Raw genomic sequence first — 27,836 nt, 5'->3', positions numbered from 1 at the left:
ACAATCAATAAAGCAGAGTCAAACACAGAACCCTTCTTGTGTGCCTCATGGGGAGGGGGATGACCCAGCCCTGACAGGGAGCACAGAGAAGCTGTGGCTGCCCCATCTGCGACAGTGTTCAAGGCCAGGTTGGACACAGGGGCTTGGAGCAAGCTGCTCTAGCGGAAGGTGTCCCTGCCCGTGGCAGGGGGTTGGAACTGGATGAGCTTTAAGGTCCCTTCCAGCCCAACCCAGTCTGGGATTCCAGGATTCAGGAATCAATAGCATGTTGAGGAGAGGATGCCCTTGAAGGGAGGATTCAAAGGGGAATCTCGGGCTTTCCCAGAGCACATACAGCATTTCCCAGTCTGGAGTATAGGAAACACTGAACCGAGTCCATGCAGCTAGAGGGAGGCAGAGCAGTGCTGCTGGGCTGCAGCTAAGTAGTGTCCTAGGCAGAAGTGGGAAGGGAGCGGAGAACAACACAACCTCCTTGGATAGGGGATGCCCTGCTTGCAGTGACAGCAGTGACAAAGCCCCAGTCCCTGCCCGCAGGGTTCCTTGGGGGGGAAACCCAGGTCCAAGCATGACCATGCCACCTCAGCCAGCACTGAGCATCTTCCCACATCCCTCCTTGCATGCAGCACCCACTGCAGTGGCCAATAACGTAGGGCAAGAGCCAGGTCTAACACTCACCTGCCAGTGAGCGCACGGCAACCTGTGCCAGCATCATGAGCAGCACCACATTTGGTGCATCTCTGGCGAAGAGAATCCAGTGTCTGCACCCAGACTTAATTTAACCCCCCAAACACCCTCCAAGCAAGAATCTGACTTCATGGATGAGTTGCCCACAATTTCTGACTTGGAAAGTTGTTCTAGGAGAGATGGAGTGCCTGTCTGCGTTCAAACCCACAGCTGCCCAGATCTCAGACCCAGAGCACCTTCAAGCTGCCTGGCTGTGGAGGAGGAATGTTTCTATCTCATCACCCACCCACAACATGCAGCTGCAACCACCTCAAGATCGCCATCGCCACCCACCTCGTTCCATGCTCCTGTGTCCTGTAGGGGTATCTTCTAGAGAAGGTAAAGTCAAGAGAGACAGAGCTAAGGGGCTGGTAAAATACATTCCTCAAGTGGTTTTAGAAGGCCACTCAAAGGAAAGATCCAGTCTCTGATGCAAACTGAAAGGACATGCCCACTCCATGTGGCAGGGCAAGCTCATGGCTGGCGCTAAGCTGGCACTGGGATTGGTTCAAAGTCCAGAGCCTTTCTAGTCCCAGCCAGACACTAATGGATGCCCCTGCTCTGCCAGCTGATCTCCAGTGCATGAGAAAGGTCTGACCCAGGATCTGCTTACGTCTTCTGAACAGCTTGTGATCTGTGAGCACATGTCAGCTTTCAATAGCTGAGCTAGTGGAGAGGCAAAGATGTGTTCCTTGGCCTCTCTTTGCTCAGCTTTGGGCCAAGGCAGAAGAGCAGCACTGCTACCCTGGGGCTGGTAACTCCGCTAAGGTGGTTGTGTGTTCTCAGAAGCCTCAGCAGAAGGTGGGGATGCTCAAAGGCTGGTAGCTGCAAAGTAGAGGAGGAGAGGTGAGCAGGCTGCCTTACCTTTCTCGAGCGAAAGGCTGCTGGCCCTGGCTTCCTTTTTTTGTCTCCTCCAAGGCTACTTTTGGTTCCATCATGTACATGGCAGCCCCTATTTGTAGACACCCAGTTTCACCTTGGTGAATGCAGCAGGACCTGGTATCTGTAAGAGAGGCAGGGAGATTGCTGGGTACACAAGTGTTCTGCTGACAGGCAGGGTACTCAACAAAACAATCACACACTAGCTGTATAACATGCACAGTGGATCAAACAAGAACACTAAAGCAAACAAGCACAGTAAAGCGAACTGGGTAGATATTTCTCTACAGTAAATGAGTACAAGAAAACAAATTGCATATATGTGTTTAAGTAAAATACAGAGGTCAAAAAGCAATGCATGAAATCAATACTGCATAGAGAGAACAGAGACTGAGAAGAAAGACATCACCAGTCACCACCGAATCACTCTGCAGGCCCACAGTTCAGCTGGGAATCCCCATTGCAGACAATGCTGGGAGTCTCAGGTAATTGGGAAAGATCCTACAAGGTGCATCCACCCATAGCTGAGGCCTCAGATTAGGCTACAAGGGGCTCCTGCTTTTATACCCTTAGAAACACAAGGTGCTTTATAATGGCTCTGTCTCTCTTTACTTGTGGGGCCGTGCAGTTTCTCATCATCTCAGTGTTGGCCGCACCGAGAACATTGGCCAGGTGCCTCGGCCTGCCCAAGTGGGAAGCTCTTAGAACAGCTGCACCCTCATGGTTTCCTGCCCCTTTCCAACAGTCACCGTGAACATACACATATGGACTCCGCCAAATACACTGTGACAAAACCACTCTGTGTTATGTCTCTCAGTCATGAGAGGAAATCAACTCTCAGCTAGGTTCCCATCCGTTACACTCTCACAGCCAAATCCAAGCAGAGGAGCTGTATGCACATAGAGATGGAGATGAAAATGGAGGTAAGAAAAATAATATAAAAGAATATTTTATTTTCACAAAATAATGGAAAACAACAAAAATTTTCTTCCTGATGTAGACACTCAAGTTTTCTACTGCAGTTGAAAATAATCTGAACACAAACAAAACTCCCTTTGAGCCAAGACTACCCATTTTCTAAGAGCCTTCTGAGCTTTCATAAAGACACAAACAATCCTGACTTAACTCCAAGGGAACTCAAAGCTACGCTTCTGCTTAGCTGGACATTTGTGATAAAGGATCTGTGGGAGAACTGGGCTTGAGTATCCCGTGAGGAAGGGAATCTCTACTTTTAAAACAGGAACACAGGCCTATGACTTCAGTTTTCCAGAGAAAAAGAATGTTATGCTTTGATTTGATTAACCTTACTGTGATTGAAGGAAGAAGCCTCGGCATCTGTATTTCAGGCCGCTTGCTTTCACAAGTCACACAGTGTTTATGGTGAAGATTTCCTGTGCCACATGCCTGACAAATTACTTTGCCCTTTTAAACGGAGAAAGAATACGTTTCACATAGTATCTGCAAAGTATGAACAACACTTACAAGAACGGGACTTGATCTTACAAAGTGCTGTACTTATTCAGCCCTGCAGGTAGAAGAGCTCCTTCAAGTCTGTGCTGTGCGTTTCAGGTTTCAGTTAGGCCATAGTGCCTGCCCATAACAAATCCATGGATCTTTGTTACAATTCATTTTCAACTATGGTACAGTTCCCTCAGGAAATCTAGCATCAATACCTCCAGATGTTTCTATAGACTAGTGCCAGTTTGCTTAGCCACTTCATTCACGCAAATAGCAAGTTCAGTGTCTGCAAGGAAAATGATTTTTATCCCAATGAGGGTGCCCGAGCACAGTCACTGTATCTCACAAGTGAGATTCCACCAGAGCTGAGAATCATGAGTCTGCTATTTTGATGGCTGCCACCAAATAGTTCAGGACTGCCTTTGCACCAGCATCAGAACTGCCACAAAACACCCAATCTGAGGCAGTGTCTATCATCTACAAATTGTGGACACGCAGTGTCAGTTGGGTCCTTCTCACACCCTTTGCCTTGACTGGAGGGTTTGAGGACAGCCCCTAGCTGGGTCCCCATGCCCTTAGGTAGGGAGCATTCTGGAGGGTAGATTTTGGCTAGTTAAGCCCACCGGCACTTTTGGATCACTGACTAATGCTGCGCTTCAGCATTTTGGCTATCTTACCACTGCCCCAGTCCCACCAGCCAATCTGTGCTAAGCACTTACAATCAACTAAGGGAAACAGAGTAATGAGGATGTATTTAAGAAACTTAAAATGCTCAGTTATACTAAGGCCATAAATGACAGAATCACAGAGTATCTCCCTTTTGAACACAAGTGCACGTGTCCTGTCTTTAAGACTGCTACCTCCTGTGCTCTTCAAGGTGCCTTCCTCAGCTTTACATGGTTCACGTTTAATATTTGAATCCTACTAAACCTTAAAGCTTTCATAATGAAGTTAGAGAAACCGAAGCTGGATCAAACAATCTTTAATGAAGTAATCAGTTAGAAAAATGCATGCCAGGAGGTAAATCGGTCTTTTTTTAGATTTATTCTGTTACCTTTACGCAGATCATAAATATTGGGAATGTTTCCTGACACTGGCAAAGAAAACACAACTTGCTTTTCCAGTCTTACCCTTACTAACATATATGGCACTTGAAGAAATTTATGGTTCATTTTGCCTGTCATCTAAGAATTACATCCAGTGCTAAAGGTATTGGACAAAATCACAGAATCCCAGAATGGTTTGAGTTGGAAGAGCCCTTAAAACTCATCCAGCTCCAACTCCTGCTACAGTCAGGGAAACGTTCCACTAGAGCAGGTTGCTCCAAGCCCCTGTATCCAGCCTGGCCTTGAACACTGCAATGGATGGGGCAGTCAAAGCTTTTCTGGGCACGCTGCAATAGTGCCTCAGCACTCTCAGAGGGAAGAAATTAAGAGCTCATATCAACCTCCCCTCTGACATGTTAAAGCCATTCCCCTTGTCCTGTCCCTACGGGCCCTTCTCCAAAGCCCCTCTCCAGGTTTCTTGTAGCCCCTTTAGGCACTGGGAGCTGCTCTAAGGTCTCCCCTTAAGGAGCCTTCTCTTCTCCAGGCTGAACAAGCCCAGCTCTCTCAGCCTTGGGTGTTTATCTCCTGGGCTGGGTGTGAAGGCTGATGATCCACAGAGGACATGGATGAGAAATTAAAAAACCAAACTATACTTCCATGCTCTGTTTTCTGTGATCAAAACAAAATGCAACCGCTTAACTTCATCTTGGAAGAAATCAAGACTGCTAACATGTAGACCAGATTTCATTTCTAGAAGAGTATTTGTGTCTACTTCATGGTTAGCCTTCCCTGGAAGAGGGACTCCAAGTGGGACCAGCTGAACTGGGACAGAGCCAGCCACCACTTTCTCCACAGTGCTCTGGAAAGAAGAAAAACAAAAAGGCAGACAATAAAGTTTCTGCACAGAAGAATGCATTGAGAGATACGGTCTTAGAACGGGATTCCTGTCTTCATTTGTTTCTTTTAAAAGAGAACACCAGATTCTTTAAAGTGTTATTCCTCATGGCATGATTTTCACATTGGAAAGCAGCAGGGTCCTAACCCCCATCCCAATTCCAGCTTACTCTCTTGCTGCAGAAGTGAGAACAAAGCTTGAGATGAACACTGCTACTTTCATTTCACTTTGACCTTCCTTGCTCAAGTCTGGTTCCCATGTGTTAAAGGGAAACAGCTTTAGCATCACACAGCTATGCTACATGGAGGATGGAGTCACAGGGCAGCTTCTCCACCCTAGTGGCACAGCCTCTGGGCCAGCCTCTTGTTTCATCACAGCCATCTGAATAGATACAAGATGTTCTGCAAAGGGCTAAAGCAAGATAGCCATTGCTTAAGCTTATCTCAGCTTCTGTATCCATTAAGTACATACTTATCAAACAGGTGCCAAACATGACTTTTCATCATTTCCATAGTCATTATCATGTCTCACAATTCCAGAATGACAAATTGCATTTGGATACAATAACATTTTACAATACATAAAGATGTATTCCAGATCTTGGGAACTGATCCTCAGGGCCAGGAAAAATGTCTGCACTGGAAGTGTTTCCTTCTGTAACCAACCTCTTAATCCTCCAGACACATCTTTTACACTGGTCATCAACAGTCGTGGTTTAAACCCAAACACAAAAGCTCGTTCACTCACTCCCCCCCCCCTTTCTTTTTCTCCCTCTTTCTTTCCTTCCCCCAGAATGTCCCCCCCGCTCCCAGGGGGATGGGGAGGAGAATCAAAAGAATGTAACTCCCACGGGTTGAGATAAGAACAGCCCAGTAACTAAGGTATAACACAAATCACTGTTGCTACCACCAATGATAATATTGGTAAGAGAAAATAACAAGACAAGAGAATACGATACCACCGCCGAATGAGTTTGAATCCCCTCCAAAGAGAGACTGTGCCCTTCCGGGTAAATCCCAGTTACCTCCCTGGGCATGACGTACTGTGGTATGGAATACCTCTTTGGCTAGCTTAGGTCAGGTGTCCTTTCTCTGCTTCCTCCGGGCCTCTCCTCGTCCATGGCAGAGCATGAGACTCACAAAGTCCTTGGCCACAATAAACATTACTTAGCAACAATTAAGTCTCTTCCCAGACTGGAAGTCAAAACACAGAGCTTGCAGCAGCTATTAAGAAGAAGAAAAACGGCTACTGGTAAACCCAGGACAGTATCCACCCCTTATTCCACACGATTTACGTCATGCTCTGATCCCACATTTTCGATATACCATCTCTCTTACATGTATATATATATACATCCACATACACACACACAAAGAAAAGAGAAATCATTTCTTAGTGCATGGACCAATCCCTATAATGTTGTCTAGTCCATTCGGTCCATGATGTCATGTTCCATCCTTTGTAACAGTCTTTCAGGGCAGGAAAGGCTGTGTGCAGTGTTGGATCGTTGCCTGCTGATGCTGATTGTTCCTTCACTGCAGAACTCGTCTGGTTCTATCAGAATTCATTCTCTGTTGGGATGATGGTTGGAGGGAAGTCAGGGCCAGTCGCCGGTGACCTGAAGACATCTAATTGATGGGCTATAAAAGTATTACTCAGCAGGCAAAAGTATACAATTAAGTTCATTGGCTGTTTTCCCCTAAAACCGAATCACCTTGAGGTATACATAGGACTTCCCCATCTTCCCGCATTACCCACCAAGTATATCTGGTCTCTGAGCAAAAGCAATCCCACGAGTGGGTTTGCCTTTACCTGAAGCAGGAATAACCCAGGCTGTCTTCCCCAGAAAATTCTTTATGTGCACCACAGCAACTTTGTCCCCCTCTACAATATGTAAAAGTTCTGACTGGGCTGGGCCAGCTCTGTTGGCCAATCCTCTGGTGTTGACCAAGCAGGTGGCCTTTGGTAAGTGTGTATCCCAGTGCTTGAAAGTTCCCCCACCCGTTGCTCTCAGTGTAGTTTTTAACAGCCCATTGTACCATTTGATTTTCCCAGAGCCTGGTGCATGGTAGGGGATGTGATATACCCACTCAATGCCATGCTCTTTGGCCGAAGTGTCTATAAGGTTATTCTGGAAATGAGTCCCATTGTCTGACTCAGTTCTCTCTGGGGTGCCGTGTCGCCACAAAAGCTGTTTCTCAAGGCCCAGGATAGTCCTTTGAAATCGTTCTCCCCTGCTCTCAGGACAGGACAGATGTTTGTGGGTGTTCTTAATTTGTGTGTGAAGGCATCTTACAGGCAGTGGAAGTTTGAGCACAAGGCAAATGGGAAAGGACTGATGGACACAGCAGCTCTCTTGCCTCTGCACTAATCTGCAAAAAGCTGAGAACTTCTCCCTGTTTCAATACTCTTAGGGTTTTCAGTCATACAGAGAATGTTTTATAACTTGCCCGCAAAAAAAACCTCAGCAGTGTTAAGCCAGTAAATAAGTAACACAGTCAAAATGAGCCTAAGGCCATGCTGAGCCTCTCTTGTGCAGACCAGACTCATCTGAGTCATGAATACATATAGAGAACTTTATAATGAAGATGGATTTCATCTGACATCCCTTGTAAACATTAAAGCTGGACAAAGCACTGCTTCAGACATAAGATGACTCCCAACGGACCTGGCCTCAAACACTGCCAGGAATGGGGCAGCCAGAGATCCTCTGGGCACCCTGTGCCAGTGTCCCACCACCCGCAAAGGGAAAAACTTCATCCAAATGTCCAAGCTAAATCTCCCTTTTATCAGCTTAAAGCCATTCCCCCTTGTCCTGTCACTGCATGCCCTTGTAAATAGCCCCTCTCCAGACTTCTTCTAGGCTCTGCTTAGATATGGGCAGATTGCTGGTGCCTTCTCTTCTCCAGGCTGAACATCCCCAGCTTTCTCAGCCTGTCTTCATCGGAGACATGCTCCACCCTTTGGGGTATTTTTCTGGCCCTTAATTGTAGGATCATAAGAGAACAGAGGTTGGAAAGGATCCCAGGAGGTCTGAAGTACATCCTGTCAGGAACAGGGTCAGAGCAAGGGGATCAAGTTTCCTTCTGTCCTGGCTGAACCTCTCCTCTGCCACTATCCCCCATTGTTTTTTGTCTTCCCACCAGGCACCATGATGAGGATCCTGACTCTCTATTCTCCATGTCCCCGACAACCTTTCCTTCCCAAGATGTCAGGTCCCATCAGCCTTCCCTTCTCTGGGCTGGACAAGCCCAGCTCCCCCAGCCTCTCCCAAAAGGCACCGTGCTCCAGTCCCTGCCTTTCATGAGGACTGGTTGCTAAACCCACTCCTGCTTGCCAATAGCATTCCTGAATTGGGGATCTGAAACCTGAATGGAGTATTCCAGAGCATCCCTTCCTTTCTTCTCCTGCCATGCTCCCGGTCATACAGCCCACGATGCTGCTGTCCTGCCTTGCTGCCAGGGCACACGCTGCCTTCTGTCCAGCTCCTGCCCACCCAGAACTTTCCCATGGGCTGCTCCCAACCAGGCAGCCCCAACCTGTGCCATTGCTCTCCTGCCCAGGACACCCTGAGAGGTTTACAGCCCCCCCCCACCTCATGCCATCCCATCTACCCAAACCAGCACAACAGACCCGTCCCTTGGGCTCCTCAAAAGTTCTTCCTGCTCCAGGCACAGAGCAGACATCCCAGAGCTGGAGCAGCCAGAAAGCTGATTTCATTCCACTGCTTTCCTGCCATGTGAGGACATACCACAGAGAAGAATTTGCTGCAGGATGGTTTATTGTGCTTAAATACAATGAGACACCTGAACTGACACAAAGTCTGTGGGTCAGACAACATGAGTGGCTGCTTAAGCAGGAGCAGATGAAAACTGACATTTCTATGAAGACAACATCACCACAAATTGAAACAGGAAAATAAATGTAAAGCAGGAAAGACATACGTGGTCTGTCACGACCTACACTGGCAGCCCTTTGCAGAAGAAAGCAGGCAGTGTATGGCTGCTGAAACACATCCAGTCAACAGCTTTTTCACAGCATCCATGAGCTCCTGGTTCCTCAGGCTATAGTTGAGAGGTTTCACTGCTGGAGGCACCACTGAGTACAGCACTGACAGCATCATACGGGCAGAGTTAACCCCAGGGTAAGGGTTAGGGTTAACCCTAACCAGAGTTAACCATATGGGCAGAGTTAACCCCAGGGTAAGGGTTAGGGTTAACCCTAACCAGAGTTAACCATATGGGCAGAGTTAACCCCAGGGTAAGGGTTAGGGTTAACCCTAACCAGAGTTAACCATATGGGCAGAGTTAACCCCAGGGTAAGGTTTAGGGTTAGGGTTCATATTAACCCTAACCGGAGTTAACCCTAGGGACGAAGTTAATCCCAGGGTTAGGGTTAGGTTTAGGTATACGGTTAGGGTTAAGGTTAGGGTTAATCCCGACTGGAGTTAACCCTAGAGGCTGAATTAACCCCAGGGTTAGGGTTAGTGTTAGCCCTAATTGGAGTGAATCCTAGGGGCGGATATAAACTTAGGGTTAGGGTTAGGTTTAGGGTTAAGGTTAGGGTTAGCCTTAGGTGTTAGTGTTATGTGGTTAGTGTTAGGGTAAGTGTAAGGGATAGGATCAGGGTTAGGGTCAGGGTCAGGGTCAGGTTCAGGGTTACGGTTAGGGTTAGGGGTTAGGGTTAGGGATAGCGTTAGAGTTAGCGTTAGGGCTTAGTGTTAGGGTTAGGGTTAGTGGGCTAGTGTTAGTGTTAGGGTTAGGGTTAGGGTTAGGGTTAACCCTAACTGGAGCTAACCCTAGGGGCGGAGTTCACCCCAGGGTTAGGGTTAGTGTTAGGGTTTAGGGTTAGGTTAGGGAGGGTTACCGTTAGGGGTCGTTAGGGTTAGGCTTAGGTTTAGCCTTAACCGGAGTTAACGCTAGGGGAGGAGTTAACCCCAGGGTTATGGTTAGGGTTAATGCTAAACGGAGTTAACCCTAGTAGAGGATTTAACCCCATGGTTACTGTTAGCGTTAGGGTTAGTGTTAACTCTAATCAGAATTAACCCTAGGGAAGGAGTTAACACTAGTGTTAGCGTTAGGGTTAAGAGTTATGGGTCAGGGTTATCATTAGGGGTTAGGGTTACTGTTAGAGTTTAGGTTTAAGTTCAGGATTAGGGTTAACCCTAACCGGAGTTAACTGTAGGGGCAGAATTAAACCTAGGTTTAGGGTCAGGGTTAGCGTTAGGTGTTTTGGTTAGGGTTAGGGTTTAGGTGTAAGTTTAGGATTAGGGTTAACCCTAACCGGAGTTAACCCTAGAGGTGGAGTTAACCACACGGTTTGTGTTTGGGTTAGCATTAGCATTAGGTTTAGGGTTAACCCTAACTGGATTTAACCATAGGGGCAGAATTAACCGTAGGGTTAGGGCTAAGGTTAGGTTTAGATTTGAGCTAGGGTTAGGGTTATTGTTAGGGTTAGTGTTACGGTTAGGGCTAGGGTTAACTTCAAATGGAGATAACCCTAGGGGTGGAAGTTAACCCTAGGGTTAGGGTAAGGGTTAAACCTATCCGGAGTCAACCCTAGTTACGGAGTTATGCCCAGTTTTATAGTTAGTGTTAGAGTTAGGGTTAACCCTATTCGGAATTAACCCTAGAGGAGGAGTTATCCGTAGGGTTAGGGTTAAGGGTTAGGGGTTAGGGTTATGGTTAGGGGACCCTAACCGGTGTTAACCCTAGAGGCGGAGTTAACCGCAGGGTTTGGGTTAGGTTTAGCGTTAGCGTTAGGGTTGGAGTTAACCCTAACTGGAGTTAACCGTAGGGGCAGAATTAACCCTAGTGTTAGATTTAGGACTAGGTTTGGGGTTATTAGTGTTAGGCTGGGTTAGGGTTAAGGTTAAGGTTCGGGTTAGGATTAGGTTTAAGGTTAGAGTTATGGTTATGGTTATGGTTAGGGTTAGACTTAATGTTAGGGTTAGGGTTAGGGTTAACCCTAACCGGATTTAACTGTAGGGGCAGAATTAACCCTAGTGTCAGGGTTATGGTTAGGGCTAGGGTTAGGGTTAGGGTTATGGTTGTGCTAGTGTTAGGGTTATTGTTATGGTTAGGCTGGGTTAGGGTTAGTGTTAAGGTTAGGGTTAGGGATATAGTTACGGTTAGATTTAGGCTTAAGGTTAAGGTTAGGGTCAGGGTTAACCCAAACCTAAGTTAATACTAGGGGCAGAGTTAACCCTAGGGTTACGGTTAGGATTAAGTTAAGGTTAGGGTTAGGGTTAGTATTAGGGTTAGGTTTACGGTTAGGGTTATGATTAGTGTTCGGGTTAGTGTTAGGTTTAGGGTTAACGCTAACCGGAGTTAACCCTGGGGGCGGAGTTATCTCCAGGGTTCAGATTAGGGTTATGTTTATGGTTAGGTTTAGTGTTAGGGTTAACCCTAACCGGAATTAACCCTTGGGGAGTAGTTAACCCCAGGTGTAGTGTTAGGTTTAGGTTTATGTCTAGGGTTATCGTTATGGGTTAATGTTAGTTTTAGGTTTAGGGTTAAACCTAACCGGAGTTAACCCTAGGGTCGGACTTAACCCCAGTGTCAGTTTTAGGTTAGTGTTAGGGCTTAGGTTTAGGGTACGGTTCTGTTTAGTGTTAATCCTAACCAGAGTTACCCCTAGGGGCAGAGTTAACCCCAGAGTTGAGGTTAGGGTTAGGGTTTGTAGTTAGGGTTAATGTTAGGGTGAGGTTTAGCGTTATGGTTAGGGTTCGGGTTAGGGTTAGTGTTAGGATTATGGTTAACCCTAACCGGAGTTAACACTAGGGCGGAGTTAACCCCTAGGGTGCTAGGGTTAGGGCTAATTTTAGGGTTACGGTTAGGGTTAGGGTTAGGGTTAATACTAACCGGAGTTGACCCTAAGGGAGGGGTTAACTCCAGGGTTAGGATTGGGTTTGGAGTTAGGGTTAATCCTAATCAGAGTTAACCCTAGGGGGGGAGTTAACCCTAGGGTTAGGGCTACGGTTATGGTTAGCGTTAGGGTTAACCCTAAACGGAGTTAACCCTTGAGGCAGAGTTAACCCCAGGGTTAGGTTTAGAGTTAGGGTTAGGTTTAGGGTTACGGTTAGGGTTAGTGTTACAGTTAGATTTAGGGTTAATACTAAGTGGAGTTAACCGTACAGGAGTGGTTAACCCCACTTAGGGCTAGGTTTAGAGTTAAGGTTAACCCTAATCAGAGTGAACCCTAGGGGCGGAGTTAAGTGTAGGATTAGGGCTAGGTTTAGGGTTACGGTTAACTCTAACTTGAGTTAACACTAGGGGCAGAGTTAACCCCAATGTCAGGGTTATGTTTAGGGTTACTGTTAGGGTTAGGGTCAATCCTAACCAGAGTTAACCATAGGGGCGGAGTTAACCCCAGGGTCAGGGTTAGGGTTAGGGTTAGGCTCAAGATCATTGTCAGTGTTAAGGGTTAGTCTAGGTTAGTGTTAGGGTTAGGTTTAGGGGTTAAGGGTTAGGGTTAGGGTTGGGGTTAGGGTTAGGGTTAGTGTTAACCCTAACCGGAGTTAAACCTATGGGTGGAGTTAACTCCAGCGTTGGGGCTGAGGTTGGGTTTAGGGTTACAGTTAAGGTTAGGGTTAACCCTACCCGGAGTTAACCCTAGGGGCTGAGTTAAACCCAGTGTTAGGGTTACGGTTAGGGTTAGGGTTTACCCTACCTGGAGTTAAACCTTGGCGCAGAGTTAACCCCAGGAGTAGATTTAGGGTTAGGATTAGGGTTAGTGTCACTGTTAGGGGTTAGGGTTAGAGTTAAGGTTAACCCTAACTGGAGTTAACCCTGGCGGCGGACTTAACTCCGGTGTAAGGGTTAGGGTTAGTGTTAGGGTTTAATGTCAGGGTTAGGGTTTGGATTAGGGTTAGCATTAACCCTAACCGTAGTTAACCCTTGGTTCGGAGGTAACCCCAGGGTTTGGGTTAGGGTTAGGTTTAATCATATACAGAGTTAACCCTAGGGGCCGAGTTAACCCCAGGGTTAGGGGTAGGGTTAGGGTTAACCCTAATCGGAGTTAACCTTAGGGGTGGAGGTAACGCTAGGTTTAGGGTTAGGGTTAATGCTGAGCTTTAGGGTTCGGGTTAGGTGTTAGGGTTAGGTGTTTGGGTTGGGGTTTGGGTTAGGGGTTAGGGGTTATTTTTAGTGTTAGGGGTTAGAGTTAGGTTTAGGTTAACGTTTAGGGATAGTGTCTGATTAGGTCTAGGGTTCATGTTAGGGGTCGGGATAGGGTTAGGGCTCGGGTTAGGGGTCGGGTTAGGGTCAGGGGTTGGGTTAGAGTTAGGGGTCAGTTTAGGGGTCCGGTCAGGGGTTGGGTTAGGCGTTGGGTCGGGTTAGGGTTAGGGGTTGGTTTAGGCGTTGGGTTAGGGTCAGGGGTTGGGTTAGGGTTAGGGTTAGGGTTAGGGTTAGTGGTCGGGTTATTGGTCGGGTTAGGGGTCGGGTTAGGGTCAGGTTAGGGTTCGGGGTTGTTGTCGGGTTATTGTTAACGATTGAGTTAGGTGTCAGGTTAGGAGTCAGACTCTGGTTAGTGGTCTGGTTAGGGGTTGTGTTCGAGTTAGGGTTAGCATTCGGTTTAGGGTTAGCGGTTCATTTAGGGGTCGGTGTCGGGTTAGTGTTAGGGGCCTTGTTAGGGTTAGGGGTCAGGGTCTCTTTAGGGGTTAGGGTTAGGATTAGGGGTTATGATTAGGGGTTAGGATTAGGGGTTAGGTTTAGGACTCCATTATGTTTGTTACACCTGTTAGGGTTAGAGCTAGTGTTTGGCATTAGGGTTCAGAGTCTCAGCCAGAGTATCATCTGCAAAGTTTGCATGGCAGAGTCTTATGCATAGAGTCTCAGCAGCAGTCTCATCACAAGTGTCTCAATTGCGGAGTATCAGCAGAAATGTGTCAGCTGCAGTTTATCAGCCACAGTGTCAGCCTGTGGTATGAGTCCTGGAGTTTTAGCCACAGAGTCTGGTCCACAGAGTCTCAGCTGCAGTCTATGCCCCTCATTCTGAATCCCAGAGTCTTAGCCACACAGTCTCAGCTACAGTCTCAGCCCCAGCGTCTGAATTTTATAATTTTAGCCACAGTCTCAGCTACAGTCTCAACTCCAAAGGCTGAATTCCAGAGTCTCAGGTAAAGAGTCTCAGCCACAGAGTATGAATTCCACAGTTTTCTCCAGAGAGTCTCAGCCCCAAAGTCGCAATCGCATGGTCTTAGCTGTAGAGACTCAGCAACAGTCTCATGCACAGAGTCTGAGTCTGAGAGTGTCAGCTCCAAATTCTGAGGGCCAGAGTCTCAGTAACCATCTCAGCCACAGAGTTTCAGCCACAGTCTCAGGCATAGACTTAGCCACAGAGCCTGAGTCTCAGATTCTCAGCCCCAGTCTTAGCCCTTGAGTTTCAGTCCCTGAGTCTCACCCCCAAAGTCTGAATCTCCGGGTTTCACCCCTTTGAGACAGCGAAAGAGAAGCAGAAAACTCAAGACAAGGAGCACCCACAGAGGAAACGGCTAGAAGTCATGGAACAGGCAGGGCACGCACGGAACGGCCGGGGAGCAACCGTAGAAGCAGAGCTGAGGAAAACAAAGTCCCCGCTGTGGCTTTTCAGGGTGCTTTTATGCTAGGTGATGGTTTGCTTCCCCCTTGATCCAGCCCGTTGAGGGAGGAGCTGTGGGTGGGGCTTGTATTATATGAGGCACAGCCTTTCATCAGGGAGCTCATTTGGGGTTCAGCTCTCAGCAGGGCAAGTTTTCTGGTGTTAGCTCCGGTTTTCGAGCCTTAGTGCTTTGTGGTTTATTTCTGGTGTGTTTTTTTGTGGTGGGTTTGAAATGGTCTTGCCCCACCGAAGACCTTTAAGCCACCTGAAGACATATTAGCGAATGCATTACTATCTTTGCATAGAGTTTTTTTTTGGTGCTATATTTGTAGGTTGCGGTGAGGCGAGTGGAATGCTAAGGCCGTTCTCAGGGGGAGGAGTCATGGCAAAGGTCATCTTTGCTTGCTATCATAGTTAACTGTGTAGCATTCCCTTTCTCTTTTGCAGGTGAAGAAAAGGTAGACAGCTCGAGAAGGAACGTAGCGGTGAGCCGAAAAGGGGATTTTCTCAAGCGTGGCTTCAGACCTCTGGCCTCGTCAAAGGCAAGTTAAAAGATCGGGCCTGGAGAGGGGCACGAAAGAGTCGTAAGATCATTGCAGGAGAGAAGCTGTTAAAGAGGCGGTCTTTTTGGGCACATAAAGGGAGCAGGTTATTATTCAGTTTGAGCTTTTATCACTTAAAAAGCTAAAGCACACCTGGGGCTCGTGTTCAGTAGTCTCTCGGGGCATAGCTCCGGGTTGTTTCTACAGCTCTGTTCTCTCAATGTATATTTTCCCAGAGATGACTCTGTCCAGCCATCTTACTGTTTCACGTGAGAACCCATTAACCGGCTGAAGCGGCGGCCGTATGCAAAATGGTTTGAAGTAGCGGAGAGCATTTTTTATTTGCATTGTCCAGGTGAGTCACTGGCAGGACAGAGCGGGCAGAAACATCTAATGCATTGAGAGATACGGTCTTAGAACGGGATTCCTGTCTTCTTTTGTTTCTTTTAAAAGAGAACACCAGATTCTTTAAAGTGTTATTTCTCATGGCATGATTTTCACATTGGAAAGCAGCAGGGTCCTAACACCCATCCCAATTCCAGCTTACTCTCTTGTTGCAGAAGTGAGAACAAAGCTTGAGATGAACACTGCTACTTTCATTTCACTTTGACCTTCCTTGCTCAAGTCTGGTTCCCATGTGTTAAAGGGAAACAGCTTTAGCATCACACAGCAATGCTACATGGAGGATGGAGTCACAGGGCAGCTTCTCCACCCTAGTGGCACAGCCTCTGGGCCAGCCTCTTGTTTCATCACAGCCATCTGAATAGATACAAGATGTTCTGCAAAGGGCTAAAGCAAGATAGCCATTGCTTAAGCTTATCTCAGCTTCTGTATCCATTAAGAACATACTTATCAAACAGGTGCCAAACATGACTTTTCATCATTTCCATAGTCATTATCATGTCTCACAATTCCAGAATGACAAATTGCATTTGGATACAATAACATTTTACAATACATAAAGATGTATTCCAGATCTTGGGAACTGATCCTCAGGGCCAGGAAAAATGTCTGCACTGGAAGTGTTTCCTTCTGTAACCAACCTCTTAATCCTCCAGACACATCTTTTACACTGGTCATCAACAGTCGTGGTTTAAACCCAAACACAAAAGCTCGTTCACTCACTCCCCCCCCCTTTCTTTTTCTCCCTCTTTCTTTCCTTCCCCCAGAATGTCCCCCCCGCTCCCAGGGGGATGGGGAGGAGAATCAAAAGAATGTAACTCCCACGGGTTGAGATAAGAACAGCCCAGTAACTAAGGTATAACACAAATCACTGTTGCTACCACCAATGATAATATTGGTAAGAGAAAATAACAAGACAAGAGAATACGATACCACCGCCGAATGAGTTTGAATCCCCTCCAAAGAGAGACTGTGCCCTTCCGGGTAAATCCCAGTTACCTCCCTGGGCATGACGTACTGTGGTATGGAATACCTCTTTGGCTAGCTTAGGTCAGGTGTCCTTTCTCTGCTTCCTCCGGGCCTCTCCTCGTCCATGGCAGAGCATGAGACTCACAAAGTCCTTGGCCACAATAAACATTACTTAGCAACAATTAAGTCTCTTCCCAGACTGGAAGTCAAAACACAGAGCTTGCAGCAGCTATTAAGAAGAAGAAAAACGGCTACTGGTAAACCCAGGACAGTATCCACCCCTTATTCCACACGATTTACGTCATGCTCTGATCCCACATTTTCGATATACCATCTCTCTTACATGTATATATATATACATCCACATACACACACACAAAGAAAAGAGAAATCATTTCTTAGTGCATGGACCAATCCCTATAATGTTGTCTAGTCCATTCGGTCCATGATGTCATGTTCCATCCTTTGTAACAGTCTTTCAGGGCAGGAAAGGCTGTGTGCAGTGTTGGATCGTTGCCTGCTGATGCTGATTGTTCCTTCACTGCAGAACTCGTCTGGTTCTATCAGAATTCATTCTCTGTTGGGATGATGGTTGGAGGGAAGTCAGGGCCAGTCGCTGGTGACCTGAAGACATCTAATTGATGGGCTATAAAAGTATTACTCAGCAGGCAAAAGTATACAATTAAGTTCATTGGCTGTTTTCCCCTAAAACCGAATCACCTTGAGGTATACATAGGACTTCCCCATCTTCCCGCATTACCCACCAAGTATATCTGGTCTCTGAGCAAAAGCAATCCCACGAGTGGGTTTGCCTTTACCTGAAGCAGGAATAACCCAGGCTGTCTTCCCCAGAAAATTCTTTATGTGCACCACAGCAACTTTGTCCCCCTCTACAATATGTAAAAGTTCTGACTGGGCTGGGCCAGCTCTGTTGGCCAATCCTCTGGTGTTGACCAAGCAGGTGGCCTTTGGTAAGTGTGTATCCCAGTGCTTGAAAGTTCCCCCACCCGTTGCTCTCAGTGTAGTTTTTAACAGCCCATTGTACCATTTGATTTTCCCAGAGCCTGGTGCATGGTAGGGGATGTGATATACCCACTCAATGCCATGCTCTTTGGCCGAAGTGTCTATAAGGTTATTCTGGAAATGAGTCCCATTGTCTGACTCAGTTCTCTCTGGGGTGCCGTGTCGCCACAAAAGCTGTTTCTCAAGGCCCAGGATAGTCCTTTGAAATCGTTCTCCCCTGCTCTCAGGACAGGACAGATGTTTGTGGGTGTTCTTAATTTGTGTGTGAAGGCATCTTACAGGCAGTGGAAGTTTGAGCACAAGGCAAATGGGAAAGGACTGATGGACACAGCAGCTCTCTTGCCTCTGCACTAATCTGCAAAAAGCTGAGAACTTCTCCCTGTTTCAATACTCTTAGGGTTTTCAGTCATACAGAGAATGTTTTATAACTTGCCCGCAAAAAAACCTCAGCAGTGTTAAGCCAGTAAATAAGTAACACAGTCAAAATGAGCCTAAGGCCATGCTGAGCCTCTCTTGTGCAGACCAGACTCATCTGAGTCATGAATACATATAGAGAACTTTATAATGAAGATGGATTTCATCTGACATCCCTTGTAAACATTAAAGCTGGACAAAGCACTGCTTCAGACATAAGATGACTCCCAACGGACCTGGCCTCAAACACTGCCAGGAATGGGGCAGCCAGAGATCCTCTGGGCACCCTGTGCCAGTGTCCCACCACCCGCAAAGGGAAAAACTTCATCCAAATGTCCAAGCTAAATCTCCCTTTTATCAGCTTAAAGCCATTCCCCCTTGTCCTGTCACTGCATGCCCTTGTAAATAGCCCCTCTCCAGACTTCTTCTAGGCTCTGCTTAGATATGGGCAGATTGCTGGTGCCTTCTCTTCTCCAGGCTGAACATCCCCAGCTTTCTCAGCCTGTCTTCATCGGAGACATGCTCCACCCTTTGGGGTATTTTTCTGGCCCTTAATTGTAGGATCATAAGAGAACAGAGGTTGGAAAGGATCCCAGGAGGTCTGAAGTACATCCTGTCAGGAACAGGGTCAGAGCAAGGGGATCAAGTTTCCTTCTGTCCTGGCTGAACCTCTCCTCTGCCACTATCCCCCATTGTTTTTTGTCTTCCCACCAGGCACCATGATGAGGATCCTGACTCTCTATTCTCCATGTCCCCGACAACCTTTCCTTCCCAAGATGTCAGGTCCCATCAGCCTTCCCTTCTCTGGGCTGGACAAGCCCAGCTCCCCCAGCCTCTCCCAAAAGGCACCGTGCTCCAGTCCCTGCCTTTCATGAGGACTGGTTGCTAAACCCACTCCTGCTTGCCAATAGCATTCCTGAATTGGGGATCTGAAACCTGAATGGAGTATTCCAGAGCATCCCTTCCTTTCTTCTCCTGCCATGCTCCCGGTCATACAGCCCACGATGCTGCTGTCCTGCCTTGCTGCCAGGGCACACGCTGCCTTCTGTCCAGCTCCTGCCCACCCAGAACTTTCCCATGGGCTGCTCCCAACCAGGCAGCCCCAACCTGTGCCATTGCTCTCCTGCCCAGGACACCCTGAGAGGTTTACAGCCCCCCCCCACCTCATGCCATCCCATCTACCCAAACCAGCACAACAGACCCGTCCCTTGGGCTCCTCAAAAGTTCTTCCTGCTCCAGGCACAGAGCAGACATCCCAGAGCTGGAGCAGCCAGAAAGCTGATTTCATTCCACTGCTTTCCTGCCATGTGAGGACATACCACAGAGAAGAATTTGCTGCAGGATGGTTTATTGTGCTTAAATACAATGAGACACCTGAACTGACACAAAGTCTGTGGGTCAGACAACATGAGTGGCTGCTTAAGCAGGAGCAGATGAAAACTGACATTTCTATGAAGACAACATCACCACAAATTGAAACAGGAAAATAAATGTAAAGCAGGAAAGACATACGTGGTCTGACACGACCTACACTGGCAGCCCTTTGCAGAAGAAAGCAGGCAGTGTATGGCTGCTGAAACACATCCAGTCAACAGCTTTTTCACAGCATCCATGAGCTCCTGGTTCCTCAGGCTATAGTTGAGAGGTTTCACTGCTGGAGGCACCACTGAGTACAGCACTGACAACATCATACGGGCAGAGTTAACCCCAGGGTAAGGGTTAGGGTTAACCCTAACCAGAGTTAACCATATGGGCAGAGTTAACCCCAGGGTAAGGGTTAGGGTTAACCCTAACCAGAGTTAACCATATGGGCAGAGTTAACCCCAGGGTAAGGTTTAGGGTTAGGGTTCATATTAACCCTAACCGGAGTTAACCCTAGGGACGAAGTTAATCCCAGGGTTAGGGTTAGGTTTAGGTATACGGTTAGGGTTAAGGTTAGGGTTAATCCCGACTGGAGTTAACCCTAGAGGCTGAATTAACCCCAGGGTTAGGGTTAGTGTTAGCCCTAATTGGAGTGAATCCTAGGGGCGGATATAAACTTAGGGTTAGGGTTAGGTTTAGGGTTAAGGTTAGGGTTAGCCTTAGGTGTTAGTGTTAGTGTTATGTGGTTAGTGTTAGGGTAAGTGTAAGGGATAGGATCAGGGTTAGGGTCAGGGTCAGGGTCAGGTTCAGGGTTACGGTTAGGGTTAGGGGTTAGGGTTAGGGATAGCGTTAGAGTTAGCGTTAGGGCTTAGTGTTAGGGTTAGGGTTAGTGGGCTAGTGTTAGTGTTAGGGTTAGGGTTAACCCTAACTGGAGCTAACCCTAGGGGCGGAGTTCACCCCAGGGTTAGGGTTAGTGTTAGGGTTTAGGGTTAGGTTAGGGAGGGTTACCGTTAGGGGTCAAGTTAGGGTTAGGCTTAGGTTTAGCCTTAACCGGAGTTAACGCTAGGGGAGGAGTTAACCCCAGGGTTATGGTTAGGGTTAATGCTAAACGGAGTTAACCCTAGCGGGGTTCGATATACCATCTCTCTTACATGTATATATATATACATCCACATACACACACACAAAGAAAAGAGAAATCATTTCTTAGTGCATGGACCAATCCCTATAATGTTGTCTAGTCCATTCGGTCCATGATGTCATGTTCCATCCTTTGTAACAGTCTTTCAGGGCAGGAAAGGCTGTGTGCAGTGTTGGATCGTTGCCTGCTGATGCTGATTGTTCCTTCACTGCAGAACTCGTCTGGTTCTATCAGAATTCATTCTCTGTTGGGATGATGGTTGGAGGGAAGTCAGGGCCAGTCGCTGGTGACCTGAAGACATCTAATTGATGGGCTATAAAAGTATTACTCAGCAGGCAAAAGTATACAGTTAAGTTCATTGGCTGTTTTCCCCTAAAACCGAATCACCTTGAGGTATACATAGGACTTCCCCATCTTCCCGCATTACCCACCAAGTATATCTGGTCTCTGAGCAAAAGCAATCCCACGAGTGGGTTTGCCTTTACCTGAAGCAGGAATAACCCAGGCTGTCTTCCCCAGAAAATTCTTTATGTGCACCACAGCAACTTTGTCCCCCTCTACAATATGTAAAAGTTCTGACTGGGCTGGGCCAGCTCTGTTGGCCAATCCTCTGGTGTTGACCAAGCAGGTGGCCTTTGGTAAGTGTGTATCCCAGTGCTTGAAAGTTCCCCCACCCGTTGCTCTCAGTGTAGTTTTTAACAGCCCATTGTACCATTTGATTTTCCCAGAGCCTGGTGCATGGTAGGGGATGTGATATACCCACTCAATGCCATGCTCTTTGGCCGAAGTGTCTATAAGGTTATTCTGGAAATGAGTCCCATTGTCTGACTCAGTTCTCTCTGGGGTGCCGTGTCGCCACAAAAGCTGTTTCTCAAGGCCCAGGATAGTCCTTTGAAATCGTTCTCCCCTGCTCTCAGGACAGGACAGATGTTTGTGGGTGTTCTTAATTTGTGTGTGAAGGCATCTTACAGGCAGTGGAAGTTTGAGCACAAGGCAAATGGGAAAGGACTGATGGACACAGCAGCTCTCTTGCCTCTGCACTAATCTGCAAAAAGCTGAGAACTTCTCCCTGTTTCAATACTCTTAGGGTTTTCAGTCATACAGAGAATGTTTTATAACTTGCCCGCAAAAAAACCTCAGCAGTGTTAAGCCAGTAAATAAGTAACACAGTCAAAATGAGCCTAAGGCCATGCTGAGCCTCTCTTGTGCAGACCAGACTCATCTGAGTCATGAATACATATAGAGAACTTTATAATGAAGATGGATTTCATCTGACATCCCTTGTAAACATTAAAGCTGGACAAAGCACTGCTTCAGACATAAGATGACTCCCAACGGACCTGGCCTCAAACACTGCCAGGAATGGGGCAGCCAGAGATCCTCTGGGCACCCTGTGCCAGTGTCCCACCACCCGCAAAGGGAAAAACTTCATCCAAATGTCCAAGCTAAATCTCCCTTTTATCAGCTTAAAGCCATTCCCCCTTGTCCTGTCACTGCATGCCCTTGTAAATAGCCCCTCTCCAGACTTCTTCTAGGCTCTGCTTAGATATGGGCAGATTGCTGGTGCCTTCTCTTCTCCAGGCTGAACATCCCCAGCTTTCTCAGCCTGTCTTCATCGGAGACATGCTCCACCCTTTGGGGTATTTTTCTGGCCCTTAATTGTAGGATCATAAGAGAACAGAGGTTGGAAAGGATCCCAGGAGGTCTGAAGTACATCCTGTCAGGAACAGGGTCAGAGCAAGGGGATCAAGTTTCCTTCTGTCCTGGCTGAACCTCTCCTCTGCCACTATCCCCCATTGTTTTTTGTCTTACCACCAGGCACCATGATGAGGATCCTGACTCTCTATTCTCCATGTCCCCGACAACCTTTCCTTCCCAAGATGTCAGGTCCCATCAGCCTTCCCTTCTCTGGGCTGGACAAGCCCAGCTCCCCCAGCCTCTCCCAAAAGGCACCGTGCTCCAGTCCCTGCCTTTCATGAGGACTGGTTGCTAAACCCACTCCTGCTTGCCAATAGCATTCCTGAATTGGGGATCTGAAACCTGAATGGAGTATTCCAGAGCATCCCTTCCTTTCTTCTCCTGCCATGCTCCCGGTCATACAGCCCACGATGCTGCTGTCCTGCCTTGCTGCCAGGGCACACGCTGCCTTCTGTCCAGCTCCTGCCCACCCAGAACTTTCCCATGGGCTGCTCCCAACCAGGCAGCCCCAACCTGTGCCATTGCTCTCCTGCCCAGGACACCCTGAGAGGTTTACAGCCCCCCCCCACCTCATGCCATCCCATCTACCCAAACCAGCACAACAGACCCGTCCCTTGGGCTCCTCAAAAGTTCTTCCTGCTCCAGGCACAGAGCAGACATCCCAGAGCTGGAGCAGCCAGAAAGCTGATTTCATTCCACTGCTTTCCTGCCATGTGAGGACATACCACAGAGAAGAATTTGCTGCAGGATGGTTTATTGTGCTTAAATACAATGAGACACCTGAACTGACACAAAGTCTGTGGGTCAGACAACATGAGTGGCTGCTTAAGCAGGAGCAGATGAAAACTGACATTTCTATGAAGACAACATCACCACAAATTGAAACAGGAAAATAAATGTAAAGCAGGAAAGACATACGTGGTCTGACACGACCTACACTGGCAGCCCTTTGCAGAAGAAAGCAGGCAGTGTATGGCTGCTGAAACACATCCAGTCAACAGCTTTTTCACAGCATCCATGAGCTCCTGGTTCCTCAGGCTATAGTTGAGAGGTTTCACTGCTGGAGGCACCACTGAGTACAGCACTGACAACATCATACGGGCAGAGTTAACCCCAGGGTAAGGGTTAGGGTTAACCCTAACCAGAGTTAACCATATGGGCAGAGTTAACCCCAGGGTAAGGGTTAGGGTTAACCCTAACCAGAGTTAACCATATGGGCAGAGTTAACCCCAGGGTAAGGTTTAGGGTTAGGGTTCATATTAACCCTAACCGGAGTTAACCCTAGGGACGAAGTTAATCCCAGGGTTAGGGTTAGGTTTAGGTATACGGTTAGGGTTAAGGTTAGGGTTAATCCCGACTGGAGTTAACCCTAGAGGCTGAATTAACCCCAGGGTTAGGGTTAGTGTTAGCCCTAATTGGAGTGAATCCTAGGGGCGGATATAAACTTAGGGTTAGGGTTAGGTTTAGGGTTAAGGTTAGGGTTAGCCTTAGGTGTTAGTGTTAGTGTTATGTGGTTAGTGTTAGGGTAAGTGTAAGGGATAGGATCAGGGTTAGGGTCAGGGTCAGGGTCAGGTTCAGGGTTACGGTTAGGGTTAGGGGTTAGGGTTAGGGATAGCGTTAGAGTTAGCGTTAGGGCTTAGTGTTAGGGTTAGGGTTAGTGGGCTAGTGTTAGTGTTAGGGTTAGGGTTAACCCTAACTGGAGCTAACCCTAGGGGCGGAGTTCACCCCAGGGTTAGGGTTAGTGTTAGGGTTTAGGGTTAGGTTAGGGAGGGTTACCGTTAGGGGTCAAGTTAGGGTTAGGCTTAGGTTTAGCCTTAACCGGAGTTAACGCTAGGGGAGGAGTTAACCCCAGGGTTATGGTTAGGGTTAATGCTAAACGGAGTTAACCCTAGCGGGGTTCGATATACCATCTCTCTTACATGTATATATATATACATCCACATACACACACACAAAGAAAAGAGAAATCATTTCTTAGTGCATGGACCAATCCCTATAATGTTGTCTAGTCCATTCGGTCCATGATGTCATGTTCCATCCTTTGTAACAGTCTTTCAGGGCAGGAAAGGCTGTGTGCAGTGTTGGATCGTTGCCTGCTGATGCTGATTGTTCCTTCACTGCAGAACTCGTCTGGTTCTATCAGAATTCATTCTCTGTTGGGATGATGGTTGGAGGGAAGTCAGGGCCAGTCGCTGGTGACCTGAAGACATCTAATTGATGGGCTATAAAAGTATTACTCAGCAGGCAAAAGTATACAATTAAGTTCATTGGCTGTTTTCCCCTAAAACCGAATCACCTTGAGGTATACATAGGACTTCCCCATCTTCCCGCATTACCCACCAAGTATATCTGGTCTCTGAGCAAAAGCAATCCCACGAGTGGGTTTGCCTTTACCTGAAGCAGGAATAACCCAGGCTGTCTTCCCCAGAAAATTCTTTATGTGCACCACAGCAACTTTGTCCCCCTCTACAATATGTAAAAGTTCTGACTGGGCTGGGCCAGCTCTGTTGGCCAATCCTCTGGTGTTGACCAAGCAGGTGGCCTTTGGTAAGTGTGTATCCCAGTGCTTGAAAGTTCCCCCACCCGTTGCTCTCAGTGTAGTTTTTAACAGCCCATTGTACCATTTGATTTTCCCAGAGCCTGGTGCATGGTAGGGGATGTGATATACCCACTCAATGCCATGCTCTTTGGCCGAAGTGTCTATAAGGTTATTCTGGAAATGAGTCCCATTGTCTGACTCAGTTCTCTCTGGGGTGCCGTGTCGCCACAAAAGCTGTTTCTCAAGGCCCAGGATAGTCCTTTGAAATCGTTCTCCCCTGCTCTCAGGACAGGACAGATGTTTGTGGGTGTTCTTAATTTGTGTGTGAAGGCATCTTACAGGCAGTGGAAGTTTGAGCACAAGGCAAATGGGAAAGGACTGATGGACACAGCAGCTCTCTTGCCTCTGCACTAATCTGCAAAAAGCTGAGAACTTCTCCCTGTTTCAATACTCTTAGGGTTTTCAGTCATACAGAGAATGTTTTATAACTTGCCCGCAAAAAAACCTCAGCAGTGTTAAGCCAGTAAATAAGTAACACAGTCAAAATGAGCCTAAGGCCATGCTGAGCCTCTCTTGTGCAGACCAGACTCATCTGAGTCATGAATACATATAGAGAACTTTATAATGAAGATGGATTTCATCTGACATCCCTTGTAAACATTAAAGCTGGACAAAGCACTGCTTCAGACATAAGATGACTCCCAACGGACCTGGCCTCAAACACTGCCAGGAATGGGGCAGCCAGAGATCCTCTGGGCACCCTGTGCCAGTGTCCCACCACCCGCAAAGGGAAAAACTTCATCCAAATGTCCAAGCTAAATCTCCCTTTTATCAGCTTAAAGCCATTCCCCCTTGTCCTGTCACTGCATGCCCTTGTAAATAGCCCCTCTCCAGACTTCTTCTAGGCTCTGCTTAGATATGGGCAGATTGCTGGTGCCTTCTCTTCTCCAGGCTGAACATCCCCAGCTTTCTCAGCCTGTCTTCATCGGAGACATGCTCCACCCTTTGGGGTATTTTTCTGGCCCTTAATTGTAGGATCATAAGAGAACAGAGGTTGGAAAGGATCCCAGGAGGTCTGAAGTACATCCTGTCAGGAACAGGGTCAGAGCAAGGGGATCAAGTTTCCTTCTGTCCTGGCTGAACCTCTCCTCTGCCACTATCCCCCATTGTTTTTTGTCTTCCCACCAGGCACCATGATGAGGATCCTGACTCTCTATTCTCCATGTCCCCGACAACCTTTCCTTCCCAAGATGTCAGGTCCCATCAGCCTTCCCTTCTCTGGGCTGGACAAGCCCAGCTCCCCCAGCCTCTCCCAAAAGGCACCGTGCTCCAGTCCCTGCCTTTCATGAGGACTGGTTGCTAAACCCACTCCTGCTTGCCAATAGCATTCCTGAATTGGGGATCTGAAACCTGAATGGAGTATTCCAGAGCATCCCTTCCTTTCTTCTCCTGCCATGCTCCCGGTCATACAGCCCACGATGCTGCTGTCCTGCCTTGCTGCCAGGGCACACGCTGCCTTCTGTCCAGCTCCTGCCCACCCAGAACTTTCCCATGGGCTGCTCCCAACCAGGCAGCCCCAACCTGTGCCATTGCTCTCCTGCCCAGGACACCCTGAGAGGTTTACAGCCCCCCCCCACCTCATGCCATCCCATCTACCCAAACCAGCACAACAGACCCGTCCCTTGGGCTCCTCAAAAGTTCTTCCTGCTCCAGGCACAGAGCAGACATCCCAGAGCTGGAGCAGCCAGAAAGCTGATTTCATTCCACTGCTTTCCTGCCATGTGAGGACATACCACAGAGAAGAATTTGCTGCAGGATGGTTTATTGTGCTTAAATACAATGAGACACCTGAACTGACACAAAGTCTGTGGGTCAGACAACATGAGTGGCTGCTTAAGCAGGAGCAGATGAAAACTGACATTTCTATGAAGACAACATCACCACAAATTGAAACAGGAAAATAAATGTAAAGCAGGAAAGACATACGTGGTCTGACACGACCTACACTGGCAGCCCTTTGCAGAAGAAAGCAGGCAGTGTATGGCTGCTGAAACACATCCAGTCAACAGCTTTTTCACAGCATCCATGAGCTCCTGGTTCCTCAGGCTATAGTTGAGAGGTTTCACTGCTGGAGGCACCACTGAGTACAGCACTGACAACATCATACGGGCAGAGTTAACCCCAGGGTAAGGGTTAGGGTTAACCCTAACCAGAGTTAACCATATGGGCAGAGTTAACCCCAGGGTAAGGGTTAGGGTTAACCCTAACCAGAGTTAACCATATGGGCAGAGTTAACCCCAGGGTAAGGTTTAGGGTTAGGGTTCATATTAACCCTAACCGGAGTTAACCCTAGGGACGAAGTTAATCCCAGGGTTAGGGTTAGGTTTAGGTATACGGTTAGGGTTAAGGTTAGGGTTAATCCCGACTGGAGTTAACCCTAGAGGCTGAATTAACCCCAGGGTTAGGGTTAGTGTTAGCCCTAATTGGAGTGAATCCTAGGGGCGGATATAAACTTAGGGTTAGGGTTAGGTTTAGGGTTAAGGTTAGGGTTAGCCTTAGGTGTTAGTGTTAGTGTTATGTGGTTAGTGTTAGGGTAAGTGTAAGGGATAGGATCAGGGTTAGGGTCAGGGTCAGGGTCAGGTTCAGGGTTACGGTTAGGGTTAGGGGTTAGGGTTAGGGATAGCGTTAGAGTTAGCGTTAGGGCTTAGTGTTAGGGTTAGGGTTAGTGGGCTAGTGTTAGTGTTAGGGTTAGGGTTAACCCTAACTGGAGCTAACCCTAGGGGCGGAGTTCACCCCAGGGTTAGGGTTAGTGTTAGGGTTTAGGGTTAGGTTAGGGAGGGTTACCGTTAGGGGTCAAGTTAGGGTTAGGCTTAGGTTTAGCCTTAACCGGAGTTAACGCTAGGGGAGGAGTTAACCCCAGGGTTATGGTTAGGGTTAATGCTAAACGGAGTTAACCCTAGCGGGGTTCGATATACCATCTCTCTTACATGTATATATATATACATCCACATACACACACACAAAGAAAAGAGAAATCATTTCTTAGTGCATGGACCAATCCCTATAATGTTGTCTAGTCCATTCGGTCCATGATGTCATGTTCCATCCTTTGTAACAGTCTTTCAGGGCAGGAAAGGCTGTGTGCAGTGTTGGATCGTTGCCTGCT

At 47.6% G+C, this 27,836-nt stretch overlaps 1 long non-coding RNA gene across 1 annotated transcript; it reads left to right on the top strand.

The window, feature by feature from the left end:
- Positions 1-14,993: 14,993 nt before the first annotated feature.
- LOC136021460 (uncharacterized) lies at positions 14,994-16,247 on the top strand. Its single transcript, XR_010615776.1, has 3 exons — positions 14,994-15,122; positions 15,359-15,477; positions 15,683-16,247. It is a non-coding gene; the product is annotated as an uncharacterized LOC136021460 (long non-coding RNA).
- The last annotated feature ends 11,589 nt before the right edge of the window (positions 16,248-27,836 follow it).

This window comes from Lathamus discolor, chromosome 13, assembly GCF_037157495.1.
Source record: "Lathamus discolor isolate bLatDis1 chromosome 13, bLatDis1.hap1, whole genome shotgun sequence".
NCBI lineage: Eukaryota > Metazoa > Chordata > Aves > Psittaciformes > Psittacidae > Lathamus > Lathamus discolor.
This window is presented reverse-complemented; position numbering and strand designations above follow the sequence as displayed.